Source organism: Canis aureus, chromosome 3, assembly GCF_053574225.1.
Source record: "Canis aureus isolate CA01 chromosome 3, VMU_Caureus_v.1.0, whole genome shotgun sequence".
Lineage (NCBI taxonomy): Eukaryota > Metazoa > Chordata > Mammalia > Carnivora > Canidae > Canis > Canis aureus.
In genome coordinates this window covers 29041739-29054855 of record NC_135613.1, presented here as the reverse complement: position 1 = coordinate 29054855, position 13117 = coordinate 29041739, and the positions used below count along the sequence as shown (strand labels likewise).

At 56.0% G+C, this 13117-nt stretch overlaps 1 protein-coding gene across 7 annotated transcripts in view; it reads left to right on the top strand.

Moving 5' to 3' along the window:
- The window catches only part of KCNAB2 (potassium voltage-gated channel subfamily A regulatory beta subunit 2), an 84590-nt gene that overhangs the window by 11660 nt on the left and 59813 nt on the right, over window positions 1–13117 (top strand). The window contains exon 1 of one of the 7 annotated variants that reach the window (XM_077891464.1): window positions 10835–10989. The exons of 5 other annotated variants lie outside the window; for them this stretch is intronic. The gene's annotated coding sequence lies outside the window, so the exon portion shown is untranslated. Of the gene's footprint in view, window positions 1–10834; window positions 10990–13117 lie in introns of those variants that run through there. One more of the 7 variants, XM_077891465.1, reaches the window with a different exon arrangement.

Genomic DNA, 13117 nt, shown 5'->3' with positions numbered 1-13117 from the left:
TGCTTTGCCAGCATCCTTCTCAGGCTTTCTGCTTCCCCTTTGCAACTGGAACCAGGATCTGTCCCCCCAACTTCCAAGGTTGCTATTAAAATACATCTAAAGTGCAAAGATAAGAGCTACAGTCCAGGGACCCGGCCCCCACTGTGTGTACATCAGCACAGGATCATTGTAGACAGCCAGCAACCATGCTAAGCATAGGGAGGAGGCCTGGCTGGACATGAGGGCTGGAGTGTCCCAGGATGGCCTGGCCAGGGGTAAGGGGCTCCCATCCCCACAGCCCAGGACCAGCATTCCCTGCCCCACTCCCCATGTTGCTTCAGAAACTCACATCAGCCATCAAGACGGCAGCACCCACCGCCCCGCAAGCAGGCTGCACTGCCTGGTCACTACATGGGGAATCCCCCCACCCAGCGAATGGGTTCATGCAGGGCTCCAGAGAGGAAGAGACCCCAGCTACATCTGGGGGAGGGCCAGGTGTCCAGCTGCTTGGTAGCACAGTATGATGGCAGTGTGGCCACTTCAAATGGACAGGCTGTCTCTGAAATTGGGCATGTGAGAACACCAGGATGCTGGCCTCTCTCCTTCTCCCATCCTGGGGTATAAGCAGTTAAAACCCACCCCTCTGCCCAGGAAGCTTGGAGCAGCTCCATCCATCCGTGGAGCTGGGCTACCTCTGCTACCTCCTGTGTCAGCTGCTCTGACTGCTGAGTCAGGCTCTGAGATGCGGTAATGAGTGATCATGGCTGTAACCACCAGCAAGGTTGCTTGTTTTCTTCCCATCTCTGGAACTCTATGTTTTTCTGCATCAGCTCAGTTAAGATAACGATCGTTTGTGAGAGGAGACAGTGTTTATGTTCTCTTATTGTGCATGTTCCAAAACGAGGGGGGGAAGCCAGGCCCTCCTTCAAGGACACTCTCACCATCACAGGGGGCTGGGGGTGGGGTGGCCAGCCCCTTGGTTCATTGATTACCCCACTCAGAAGTGGATGCAGAGGTTCCATCTCTGATGTGCCAGCCAGGTACTCAGCATCACTGCAGCTGCAGCTGCGGGGCGGGAGGGGCTGGAGACGCTAAAGCTGCGGTGGCCACAGGGTGCCCTCAGCTCCATGCAGCCTGCGGGTGCTGCCTAGAGTCCCTCAGGATTGCATGGCTGCCCCCATGGGAGCTGGTGAGTGTGGAGGGCCAGGAACTGCTGCCTCGTCCAGGATCCCCCACTAGCACCAGGGAGGAGGGAATCCTAGAGGTGAGCCATTACAACCTGCAGATTTTCTACTCCGTGTAAAAGGCAGAGCTTGGGTTTCAGGAGGGAAATGGTCTCCTCTAGTCCTGCTGCAGGAAGCTGCGCCCCCACCCAGTGCAGGACAGCTAGCACCAGGGACAGATCTCCTTTGCTTCCCATTCATAATCTATAAGAACCTCTTCCCCTTGTAGGACCAGACCAGCTGGCCCTGACACCAGGATGGGGGAGAAACACTGCCTGCCCAACGCTATGATCTCATGCTGTGTGTAACCCTTGTCTCCCCTTGAGCCATGGGGGAGGGGCTGCCCCTTGGGGACTCAGGCCTTGGCCTTCCTAGTGGGGAGATGCCTGTGGCCTTGATCGTGGCAGGCTCCCCAGAGGGAGGCACTGAGGCAGCCCTGCCGTTCCTCTGGGAGTGGCTGCAGCAAGAGCTGTAGAGACAGGTAATTTGGCCATGGCCAGGGCCCAGAGGGAAGAAAGCAAAAGTGCCCTTGGGCACACTTCATCCCCAGGGAGGTAGGAACCGACCCCCCTGCCTCCCTCCAAAAGTGTGGGAGATGCTCTCTAAGTCTGTCTGAAATGTGCTGCAGCTGGATGTTCACTTCCCCTGAACACAAGCCTGAGGGTCTAGGTGGCATTGTGTTGTTCTCAAGTCCTTCTGGCCACCCAACACACCTGTGGCGATCCAGGACTCTTGGTCTTCACCTACTCTGTTGGCATCTGCTTTTTAGAGCACCAAGAGGTGGCCCCAGGGGTGGGGTGGTCTGGGATGCCAGGGCCTTCCACACGTGGGATGCTTAGCACTGCCCACCTGGCCCAAACAGGATGGAGCATCTGGCCTGTGCAAGGGCAGACCTTTCCCCGGTATCTCTGGGTACATGAGTGACAGCAGACTGTGGGTCACCTGGCTGATAGGTGGAGTGGGCCCATGTGTGTGCACACATGTGTGAGTGTGTATGCGTGTGTGTGTGTGCGCACACACACGTCCCTTTGGATGTGCTTCCATACCTAGACACCCCGCCCCCAGAGCTTCTCGCCAGGGCTGACCTGGAACACACAATCCGCTGGAGTTCTGCTCTCTCCCTGGATCCTCTTGATAAGCTTCCTGTAAGGTGAGAAACCCTGACACGGTTTCACAAAAGGGAATGTAAAATTAGTTTCAAAGGAAAGCAAGAACTGCATGATGTCCTGGGATTCACATTTGCCCTGGGGCTCTGCTCTGAAGGCTAGATTCCTTTTCCTGGGATTGTTGGGATGAGATTTTGCCAGAATGTCAGGGACACTGTCTCTCACTCAGCTCTCTGTCTGTCTCTCAGTCTTTGGCAAGATTTCCCACACCAGTCATTGGCCTTCCGTCTGAGGATTTGGGTCATGCGTGTGCACTACCAGCCCAATTTCTGACATTATAGTATTTTTTCTTTTAGTCAGTTTTTTCTTAAATAAGCTTATTTGGAAATTCAGCTTGCTTGCAGCCCCTCTAGTAAAGAGAAATCCAGCATCACTTGTCATAATTTTGAGGTAACTAGAAGTAGGTAGATACTGGATTCAAGAACCATCTCAAGTGTGACCAGAGCATGTCCCTGCCTTAGGGAATGTGAGACAAGCCCTTGCTTGTCTGCTGGCGATTCAGTGGTGTGCCACCTGTCCCTCCCGCTCCAGTCATCCCCACCCCCCTAGGTCACAGGAAGGCTATTTGCATTCTCAAGGGCAAGGTGAGGCATCCCTCCCTCAGGTGAATACAAGAGACAAGGAAGCCTTGGGGGCATTAGCCCCATCTATCCCAGATTTCCTTGGATTTGGGCTGGGTAGGCAGTTACTGGGGAAGGGGTGCCCAGAAGCTGCGCTGGCATTCAAGTGTCAAAGACTTAAGCCAGAAAGCTACAGAATTCTGAGTGTTGGCCTGTCCCAGCTCTTTGCCTCCTAGAGTTGTGTGACTCTAGGTAGGTCCCTCAGAAGACACAGATAGGAGGCGCCTGGTTGGCTTATTTGGTTGAGCGTCCAACTCTTGATTGTGGCTCAAGGCCATGAGATTGAGCCCCATGCCAGGCTCCATAATCAGTGCTGAGCCTGCTGGAGATTCTTCTTCTCCCTCTGCCACTCCTCATGCTCATGCACACCCTCTCTTTCTCTCCCTCTCTCTCTAAAATAAATAAACAAAGCTTTAAAAAAAAAAGGATGCAGATGATAACAGTTAGGGATGGAAAGTGCAAACTCGCTCCTTGCTGCCTCCCACCCCCAGGATCACCCTGAAAATACTGTGGGGGGATCCGTCTAGGCCTGGGAACCAGCTCTGCACTGATGCCCAAGGCTGATGAAGTCTGACAGATGAGGAGTTGTAGCCGTCCCCCAAGACAACAGCAAGAACAAGGACAGGGCTGCCATGGGCCTGAGGGAAGAGGTAAGCAGGTGTGCCCAAAGTCAGGTGTGCAGGAAAAAGATGTAGGCAGGCCTGAAAGTAGGTGTGCAGGAGACCCAGAGAAGAGATAGCTGGAAAAGTAGACAGGGCGAGTCATGAGTTGTTTGGCATGCCAAGCTGAGGTGCTTGGACCTGATGCTCACGGCCCCAGGCAGCCATTGAGGGCTTTAGAGAAAGGCGTGATGGGGTAGATCCATGGGTGAGCACTAGGAATGGGACTCTGGTGACAGGTGGACGACTGTAGTCCAGGCAGGAGCTCCCACGGCCAGCTGTGGAAATGGGCAAGAGAGGAAATGTTCCAGGGATAGCTAGGTGGACAGAGCCAACAGGCAGCTGAGAGTATGAACATAGAGCTCAGGGCAGAGAGGAGAGGGAGGCACAGCTAGCTGTGAGGCTCATGGGGCTGAAGCTCAGAGGGGGCCAAGGAACTGCCCTGGAGGGTCATCCAGGGGGCAGTTTCCACAAGCAGATCACTGAAAGCAAGAATGCTTGGAGGAAGAGGAGCCAGCCCAGGGTAGAGGTGGTGCTGGTGACGGAGTGGTGCAGGTAGATGTGCTAAAGGTGGTTGGGGCACATGTGATGGAGGCACAGGTGACAGAGGCAGAGGTGGAGCCAAAGGGTGGTGGAGGTGCAGGTGATGGAGTCCCAGGTGGAGGCAGCAGAATGTATGCATGCGCGCACAAGCACACATGTGTCTTTGTGCCATGCGTGCATGCCCATGAAGTGCTTGCCTGTCCACATGCTTCAGGAACCTGGCATCATCTTGCTTGGGGCTCCAGGCCCGGTGGAGACTCAACAGGCTCTACCTGAGATCCTGGTCAGGATTGTGCAGCCCCCTGAAGGAGGCCACCACGGCTGTAGGATGGCCTGCCTGTCCCTTGGAGGAGCCACCAGGAGACAACCTGCTCATGCTGCCCCTCACCGCTCTGCATGGCACAGCCTCATGGGGAGTCTGTGTTAACAAGAAGGAAATTTCCGCCTTTCCTGGGCAGCATGACACACTCGTGCATTCAGCAGAGGTCTGTCCTGGCACGAGGAGTTCCAAAGGGAACGAGGCAGACCCAATCCTGACACTGGGTCTCAGCGTCTAGCTGGGGGACAGCTACAAGTGCTGAAGGAAATCCATGTGCTGACATGATGGACAGGACACTTTGGAGTGAGCTGTCCAGGATGATGTCTCTAAAGATGTGACGTTGGAGCAAAGACGCAAAGGAAGAGCATCCCCGGCAGAGGGACAGTATGTACAAAGGCCCTCTGGTTAAGGAGAGGAAGCTGCTCTGGCCACAGCCTGAGGAGGAGCCACAACAGTGGAAGACCATCATCCTCTCAGCTGGACATCCAGTGAGCACTTCGGAGCAGACACAGCCAGCACCCAGCTCCGGGACTCCCCCAACCCGCTGCACCCACCCATTCCCCTGTCTCGGGAACTGGCACTTCTTCTCCAAGGTCCCTGCACACACATCCACCCTCCAGTCACCCGCTTGGTCTCAACCTCCTGACTCCGCCAGCCTCCTCCACCTTGGCCCACAGCTCTCCAGCTTGCACCTGGACCGATCCCTGGCCTCCTGACAAGAGCCCTGCCCCTGCCCTAGACCACTCCTCAGTCCTCACCCCGCTGCCCAGAGACAACGGGAAGCATAGATAAGCTCGTCCCTAAAAAGAAGGCCTTTGGTCACCCACCCTCCGGTGGCTGCACAGGGCTCTGATTTAGAGGAACGACTCCCAGTACTGCCATCTGCTGAGCGACTGTGGGCAGGCCAGCTGAGATGCCCTGGCCTCAGTTTCCTCAGCTGGCACCACTGGCTAGTCATGAACAGTACCACCCTCTCAGGGTTGGGGGCTAGGACTGAGTGAATGAATGTATGAAAGCCCATCTCCCCACCTGGTTCACTGGCAGCTCTCACTGGTCACCACAAAATGAGGCAGCCCAGGGCTGCTGCTCAGGTGGCATCTGGCACATCTTCCCCCCCACACCACTAAGAGGACACACAGATGTCCCTGGGCCCCGTCCACACAAAGTCCAGTTTCAGGGCAGGACCTGAAGGCCCCACCTTTTCCCCCAGGACTGGACAGGTCACCGTGTCCAGGAGAGCAAGGAGTGGTGTCTCTGTCCTACTGTTTTCATAGAGACCAAGGGCCGGAGCAAGAGGGCAGGCGGCCTTGCCGCAGAGGCCACTCTCCAGGTGCAGTGGCTCATCTGCACTAATCATGAGCAACACAAGCAGGGTTTAAATATACTATGCTTATTTCATTTCAGCACAGGAGTGAGAAAGAGAACGTACAGCCTGTATGAGCAACTCAAATCAAAAATAAATGAGGCAAAAAGAGTAGCCAAAAATAGTACGGCATTGGAGGCAGCAGCCTGCGTCCCTCGGCCAGCTGTCCCCGGCGAGCGGCATCGCAGAGAGCGGCCAGGAGGACGGCTTTACATGTTTATTCCGGAACAGATTAATCAGGCCTGCAATCCGATGATAGATCAGAATTACTAGCAAAGTAAAAGCAAGATAACAACCCCAGGCACACAAGCCTCTAGACTCTACCCTCCAGCCCTGGCACCCTTGCCAAGCCGTGGCCTGGGGCTTGGCCTGCAGGCAACGTGGGCTCATCTCTGACCTTCCTGACCCAGAACGTGCCCACTTAAGGCTACCCCACCTCCCTGCAAAGCAGAGCTGCAAATGCCATGGACCTCATGAGGGTCCATACTTTTGTCTCTCGGTTTCTTTACAGCAGATGTCACCTTTTTTTAGTGTCATAGATGAGAGTTTTGCAAATCACTCCAGCCCACCACCTGTTTTTTGTAAACAAAGGTTTATTGGAACAGCCACCCCCATTCATTCACATGCTGTCTCTAGTTGCCTTCCCACAGCTTTGCCAGAGACCGACTGGCCCACAATGCCTAAAATATTGACTCTCTGGCCCTGACCTGCCCAAGCTTGTGGTCTCCTGCCCCTAGATGCTTTTCATCATCTGCTCAAGCACCCTAGGGAAATATCCGGTCCACCTAAAGACAGCCATCAGTGATAGGGTTTTGTTTGGTGGTGTGTCTGTGTGGATGTTGGTTTAGGGCTTTAGAGGTGTTGTTGGGGGGAGAAAAAAGATTCTGCAGTAATTATGTTAGGTTCTTTTATGTGAGGAACATGTTTTGGGCAGGGATATTTGAGTTACACTACTAGACTCTGACCCCGCCATGAAAGGAGAACACATGTGCTATGCGCAGCTGCCACCTGTGGACAGCTACAGCCGGCCAAGCGAAGGGGGCCTCCCAGTGATCCGCAGGGGTCAGGTGGGGCCCCCCAGGCCCATCTGAGGTGGAGAAACAGGCAGAACACCACTGGGCAGGGCCTGAAGGGACCTTGATCTTGAGAGGCCCCTTTCCCTAGGACATAGTCTGGGCTATCCCTCCGGGCTATCCCATAGTCTGGGCTATCCCTTCCCTTCTGTGAATCACTGTGGAGCCCTTTGAAGCCTCCAGCCATGTCCATAGCAGTGCATCCACCCACTCTGGGGCCTTCTGGGGAGGGAACCCTTCAAAAGACCCTAGAACCAAGTCCTGGACTCAATTAGGTGTTTTTACGTGGCCTATCTTGAACGCTTGGGAAATCTGCATGGCATGTCACTGGGGAGGTGCCTCCAAAAAAAACCACAAGGAGCTTTTCAACCGTGAAGGCTTACATTCCTGCAGACTCTGGAAGGCCTCTCCTACATGACACGATGCATGAGGACCGTTGGCTGGGTAGTGGCATTGCTGAGCACATGCCAACAAAAACCCACCACACTGTGACATGTGGCACCCGCGACAACAAAGGGCCCCTCCTGCCACTGCTTCCTCCTCATGGTGAGGTTCAGACAGGGATGGATAGAATCCTACAAGTCACACCAGCACTGAAGCGGGGCTGCCTTCTGGGTACGGGTTGTTAAAGTAGGTTAGCATGCCCAATCCCCAGGTGGGAGGTTGCGATGTCACGAGGTGAAAACTCTCAGCAGAACCCCAGGACTGGCTGGAAAGTCACCAAACCACCCACAACGCACCCGCACCCAAATGCAAGAGACAAAACAACGGAGACCAAGGGCATGCTTGCTGGTCAGCGCTGAGCAGCATACGGAAGGAGATAAAGACCCAAACCTGAGCCCAGAGGCAAGTTGGGCACAGGCCAGGGAGGGGCGCGAGGAGGGGAGAAGCTGGGTCTGGATGTGCTGTGTTGAATTCATGTCTTGAAGTGCTGCCCCTACCCCCAATGTGCTGGTATATGGAGGCTGGGCTTTGGGAGGTGATTAGGACTCCAGAAGGTCATGAGGGTGATGCGATTGGTGCCCTTATAAGATGACAACGAGACCCCAGCAAGCTCACAGCCTGCCACCTGAGGACACAGCAAGAGCTTCATGGCTGTGAACCACGACTCCGGACACTGAATCCACTGGCACTTTCATCTTTGACCTCCACCTTCCAGAACTGGGAGAAATACACGTCTGTTACCTATGCCAACTCCCCACCCCGCCAGGCTACAGCATTTTGTTAACGGCAGCCAGAGCAGACCAACAAAAAATGACCGTGGCTCTATGGACACTGAAATCCGAATTTTATGATTTTCATTCTCATGAAATACTCATTTTTTGTTTCTCTTCCAACCACTTAAAACCATGAAAATGACTGTTGGCTCACAGGCCATGCAAACACAGGTGATGGGCTGGAATGGACCCGCAGACCTTGCAAAACCCTCTCCCAGAGCAAGGCCCCCCTCTCCTCCCTCACTGCCGACCAAGGCCGTCATGAGGTGCTGCTCTCAGGTCCGTGTGACTTGTCATTTCCCGAAGGATCTCAGCAAACAGCAAACCGAAGGATGTGACCTCGGTATTGATGTTCCAGAAAGAGGCCATACCCAGCGGTGGCTAATTAAGTGCCCAGGCTCTGAAGTTAGACCCTCCAGGGTCAGATCCCTGACCCTCCACTTACCAGCCAGCTGACACAGGCCCAGCGTGCTCAGCAGCATGATTGGAGTCATCCAGCCGCCTTTACAGTCTTGTAAGGGTTTTGTGTGATAGCCAAGTGAAGCATATTGCGTGACGCTGACCCAAATTATATTTATTAAGTCAGAAACCTCATGTGGAAATATTGAAAGACATGGCAGGTGGGCAATGCCAGATGTCCTCTGTGTGCCTTGAGACACAGAGACCGGATTTGTCTCCAAGGAACAAAAGTGGGCCTAGTGGGTATAGTTACAAGGACACCAATTTCAAATAACATAAAAAGAATCGTTTTCATCATTTAAATGGTCCCAGGGAGACTCACCAGCTCAGAGTTCCCTATGGGTGGAGATTTTCAAGAAACACCAACATGGAGATTTTGCAGAGAGAACCAGTGTCTCCATCGCTGGACCTTGACTCTGTCCCTCACACTAGGGGGGTTTAGGATGCACAAGACCAGTTCTCCTGCTACAAGTTCCTGGGGAACTTGCCCCCCCACAAAGGAACGTGAGTTACATCAAGGCTTGCTCCTTACATTGTGGAAGTATCCAGAACCACTGTGAGGCTCCCACTTAATGGGAGAATTTTTTGGTGGTCCCGGGACCACCAGGTTGAGTCGTTGGGGACAGTGCTTGCTTGCAGGTCTCCCCAGTAGGACCTTTGCAGTGCCATCTCCTACCTCTGCTCCTGCCTGAGACTCCCTCGAACCCCCAGCATTACTCCTGCTGAAAATGGCAGAACTTGGTCAGCAGCCTCTTCCACAGGGAAGAAGGTACCAGAAGACTCTACCCTTTTCCATGAGAAAAGCAAACCTTTCCTGGAAGCCAGGAAAGGCCATGCCAGCTGGGAGGCTATGTGTCCAGGCCACACCAGCTGGGAGGTCAGTTTGGAAGTAGGGCTCATGAGAGGCAGTTGAGCCAGTCATGTTTGGTGACCCAGCGTGAATGTGGGGCTCAGACTCATCGGGATCCAGAGAGGAGCGGCTCCTGGACTCAGCACTTTTCTAAGGCCAGCCGGTATGTCACAGTCATGTGCCCTCCCGTTTAAGGTACAATGGACACTTAGGGCCGGGACAACGCTGAGGTGTGAGTGCTGCTTCCCTGCATCTGGAAGTGCAGAGCAGCCAGTCAGTGGGTTGAAATGTTGAACTTTTGCCTGCTGCCCGGATATCTGTGATGGTGCCTCCTCAGCCCCACAGGGTCACAGCTCCATCCCCATGCACAGCAGAGGCTCCAGGGCCACGGGAGGAAAGCAACCAGTCTAGACACACCTGGTTCCCATCCCAGCTCTCCACTGAGCTATTATGTGGTGTTCATGGGTCTTGGCTTTTGCCTGTGGGGGTGACAGGGTTGGGGGGAGACTGGAGTGAAGCCCAGAGGGGCTCACCCCCTCACGACCTCTCTCTCCATCATCTCATTTGCTCTCTGCTCCCTCCTCTTCACCTCTTGTCACTTAGGAGATACTGAGTGCCCCAAACTGTTTACGACTCCCTCCTCTCTCCTCTTTTTCCCATCCCCCCGCCTGGGTCTTACACCTGCTGGGAACCTGTAGTGGCACCCCCCGTCTGATGCACATGGGCCGAGCCTTTTGATTCCCTGCCAAGGCTTCAGAGCCCTGTGCCCACCCTGGGAAGGAGGGAGCCCACTCCAGTCTCCAGAACCGTGGGTAAGGGGGTAGCTGGGGCAGCAGCTCAGCACAAACAGGTGGCTGCCACGGGGGACATTGGAATGTTGCATCCAGGTCCAGCCTTGGCCTCAAGCTCCCTCAGGCGAGGGGCCTCCCCAGGAAGGAAGGGCAGGGCACCCATCCTCCTGAGCCACCCCACCCACACATCATTGACTAGAAGCTGCTGGGTCCTAGCACAGTGTTGGGAGCCAGGATGGAAGACAGGTGAGGCAAAGCCCTGCAGAGCTCAGGCTGGGTTTGAATCCTAGCCATGGGCCTGAGCGTTGTCCCTCAGAGTCATCATCTGGAGGGTGAGGGAGCAGCATTATACCCCTGGAGGGCTGTGGGGACACCCAGAGGAGGGGACACAGGTGGAAGACATGCAGCGCAGCCTGGGTACAAAGCTGGTGCCAAGAGGCAGGAACTCTGAGATCACTAGGACTAGGTGGTGGCTGCATATCTGTCCCTCCCCCTGCTGAGAGACAGGCTCACGGCTGCCCTGGGAGGGAGGGGAGCTGCTAAGGAGTGTCAGGGTGTCGGGGCCCTCCCTCTGTTCGTCTGGGAGTGGAGGCCACACCCCAGCGCGTCTGGGCCCGCCAGGCATCCTCCCACAAGGGCTGCCACCAACTTCCTGCTCGGCTGGCCCGTGGTCCCGCGCCTCGCCTTCCACCTCACACAGGCCCAAATGGCCTTGTCTTAGGAGCAGGTACCTGGGGTCTTTTGGGGGTCCTGTTCCCTGAATGGGTTTTGTGCTGGAGGAGGTGGGCACCCCGGCAACCTGAGCAGGGCTTAGAGCTCCCCTGACAGCCAGGGGGCCCCCTGCCCGCAGGGGACTGGCTGCTGCTGGCAGGGGGCCCTCCCTGGAGACACCTGGCTGCACCCAGGCAGAGCCCACGTGGCCGTCTGTCGCAGCAGCTCAGCCGAGCAGCAGCCGCAGGCATCCTCCTCGCTCAGGGACATGGCAGGCCCCCCACAAAACCCAGCAGCTGCTGGGGCGGGCGGGTGGGGCATAGCGGGCGGCACCCCGCAGAGCTGTCACGGTTCTGCAGGAGCTGCTGGCGTCCACTTTCATCCCTGGGGCAACAAGACAGGAGCTGCCTGGAGATCAGAAGGACTGTGGGGCCACCTCTATCCTGCCGGTGGGGGGTGGGAGGATGTGCCAACTGTCGAGCAACCCCTGCCAGCTCCTGGAGGGATCCCTGCCCATCTGCTGTCCCCTGAACCCCTGGCCAGGGATTTCCCGTCTCTGAGTGGAAAGTAGGTTCACAGGCAGACGTGAGGGTCCCTGCCTTAAACGAATGGGCCCCTACCTCTCCTCCCTCCTGCAGAGCTGAGTGCAGGGCGAAGCAGAGGGTAGGTGGAAGACCCATTGAAGCCCCTCCCCACCTGGCTGCCTGTGGTCATCGGGCAGGAGAGGAGCGCAGGGGTGGTCAGGGGGCTCCCTGCTGCCCAAGGGGCTTCCTCCCCACCCAGATAGCTGAGTGCCTCCTAGAGAGCTGTCCCCCATCCCTCCACCCGGCTCTCTCCTCCAGTTCTGTGCCAGGACAGGATATGGGTGCAGGGTGTGGTCAGGGCGGCCAGAGGGAGGCAGCAGGAAGAGGCGTGAGCTTCCCAAGGTGGAGCAGGAGGGCTGTAAAGCTTTGCTGAATGAATGACCCCAGGCAAGGCCTGTGGTTACAAAGATTCTGGAGCACGAGCACATGGGGGATTGTTTCTTGCTTCTTGCCCTGACCAGCCGCAGCCCTGAGGCCCCCTCTACCCAGGTGCCAGGTGAGGGCTCTCTTCCAGTTGTGGGTGACAGGATCAGGAGGGAGCCTGGGGAGCCACAGCTCCCACGGTGGAAGCTTCCATTTCCTCTCAGGGAGGGAGGGCGGCTATTCCAAAGACTGGGGGCCCTTGGCCACTGACCCTGGCAGACCCCTGTCCATCACTGTGCATACCCTGAATGTAGCTGGGAGCTACAGCAGAGCTTCTGCTTCCGGGAGGAGTTGGGAGACATTCAGCCTGCAGGTGCATGGGAAGCAGGTGTGGATCTGGGTGGGCTGCGTGAGGCGAGAGGCGTTTCAGTGTTGCTTTGGGAAAGTTGGAATTTGTTGGCCATGATGTTTTGGTTTGTTTTCAATTGTGGCACTAACTAGATAAGAACAGGGCCTCTGCCTGCAAGAGTGTAGGCCTGAGCCAGGCTCCATGCTGGGTTGTAATAAGGGGACAGGCATTTGAATGTTGCTTTGAAGACGGAAAAATTCTAGTCTGCCATCTTTTTAAGAAATTCTTATGGGGACTCCATGGCTTGGTCCCAGTGCCTCTGCTGCCATCTGACCATGTGAGGTTGGCAGGTCACCATACCACCCCGTTCCCACAGCTCAGCAGCTTGGAGGAATGATGGAGGTTTCTCTGTGGCAAAGAGCAGGGGGTCCTGGCCGTGGCACGCAGCCTGTACTAATTTTTCAGTGTTTTCTCTGACCGCCCCCCAACCCCAGTCTGAGCAAGACCTGATGATGCTACTTAGGAGTTGGGTTGTGGATCTCCAGACTGCCCCCCGGACCCCTGGGCCACCCCTCCAGTGACTGGGCCTCTCTGCTTGCTCCCCAAGACGACCCCACAGGCAGAGCCAATCCCCAAGCATGCTCAGACTCGCAGGCTTTCAGCAGCAGCCCTCACTCTTCCCCGCCACTGTAGCTCACAGGGGAGAAGTGGGGTTTCGTCTGGCGGCACTCTGCTTGTGGGACAGAGAGGAAGGGTGTGTTACGCAAGCACCCTTCCGGATCTGGGTGGTTGTGAGCGGTTACACCTCTTCCTGTCTCTTCGCGAGGCTCATGCTGGCTGCCATGGCT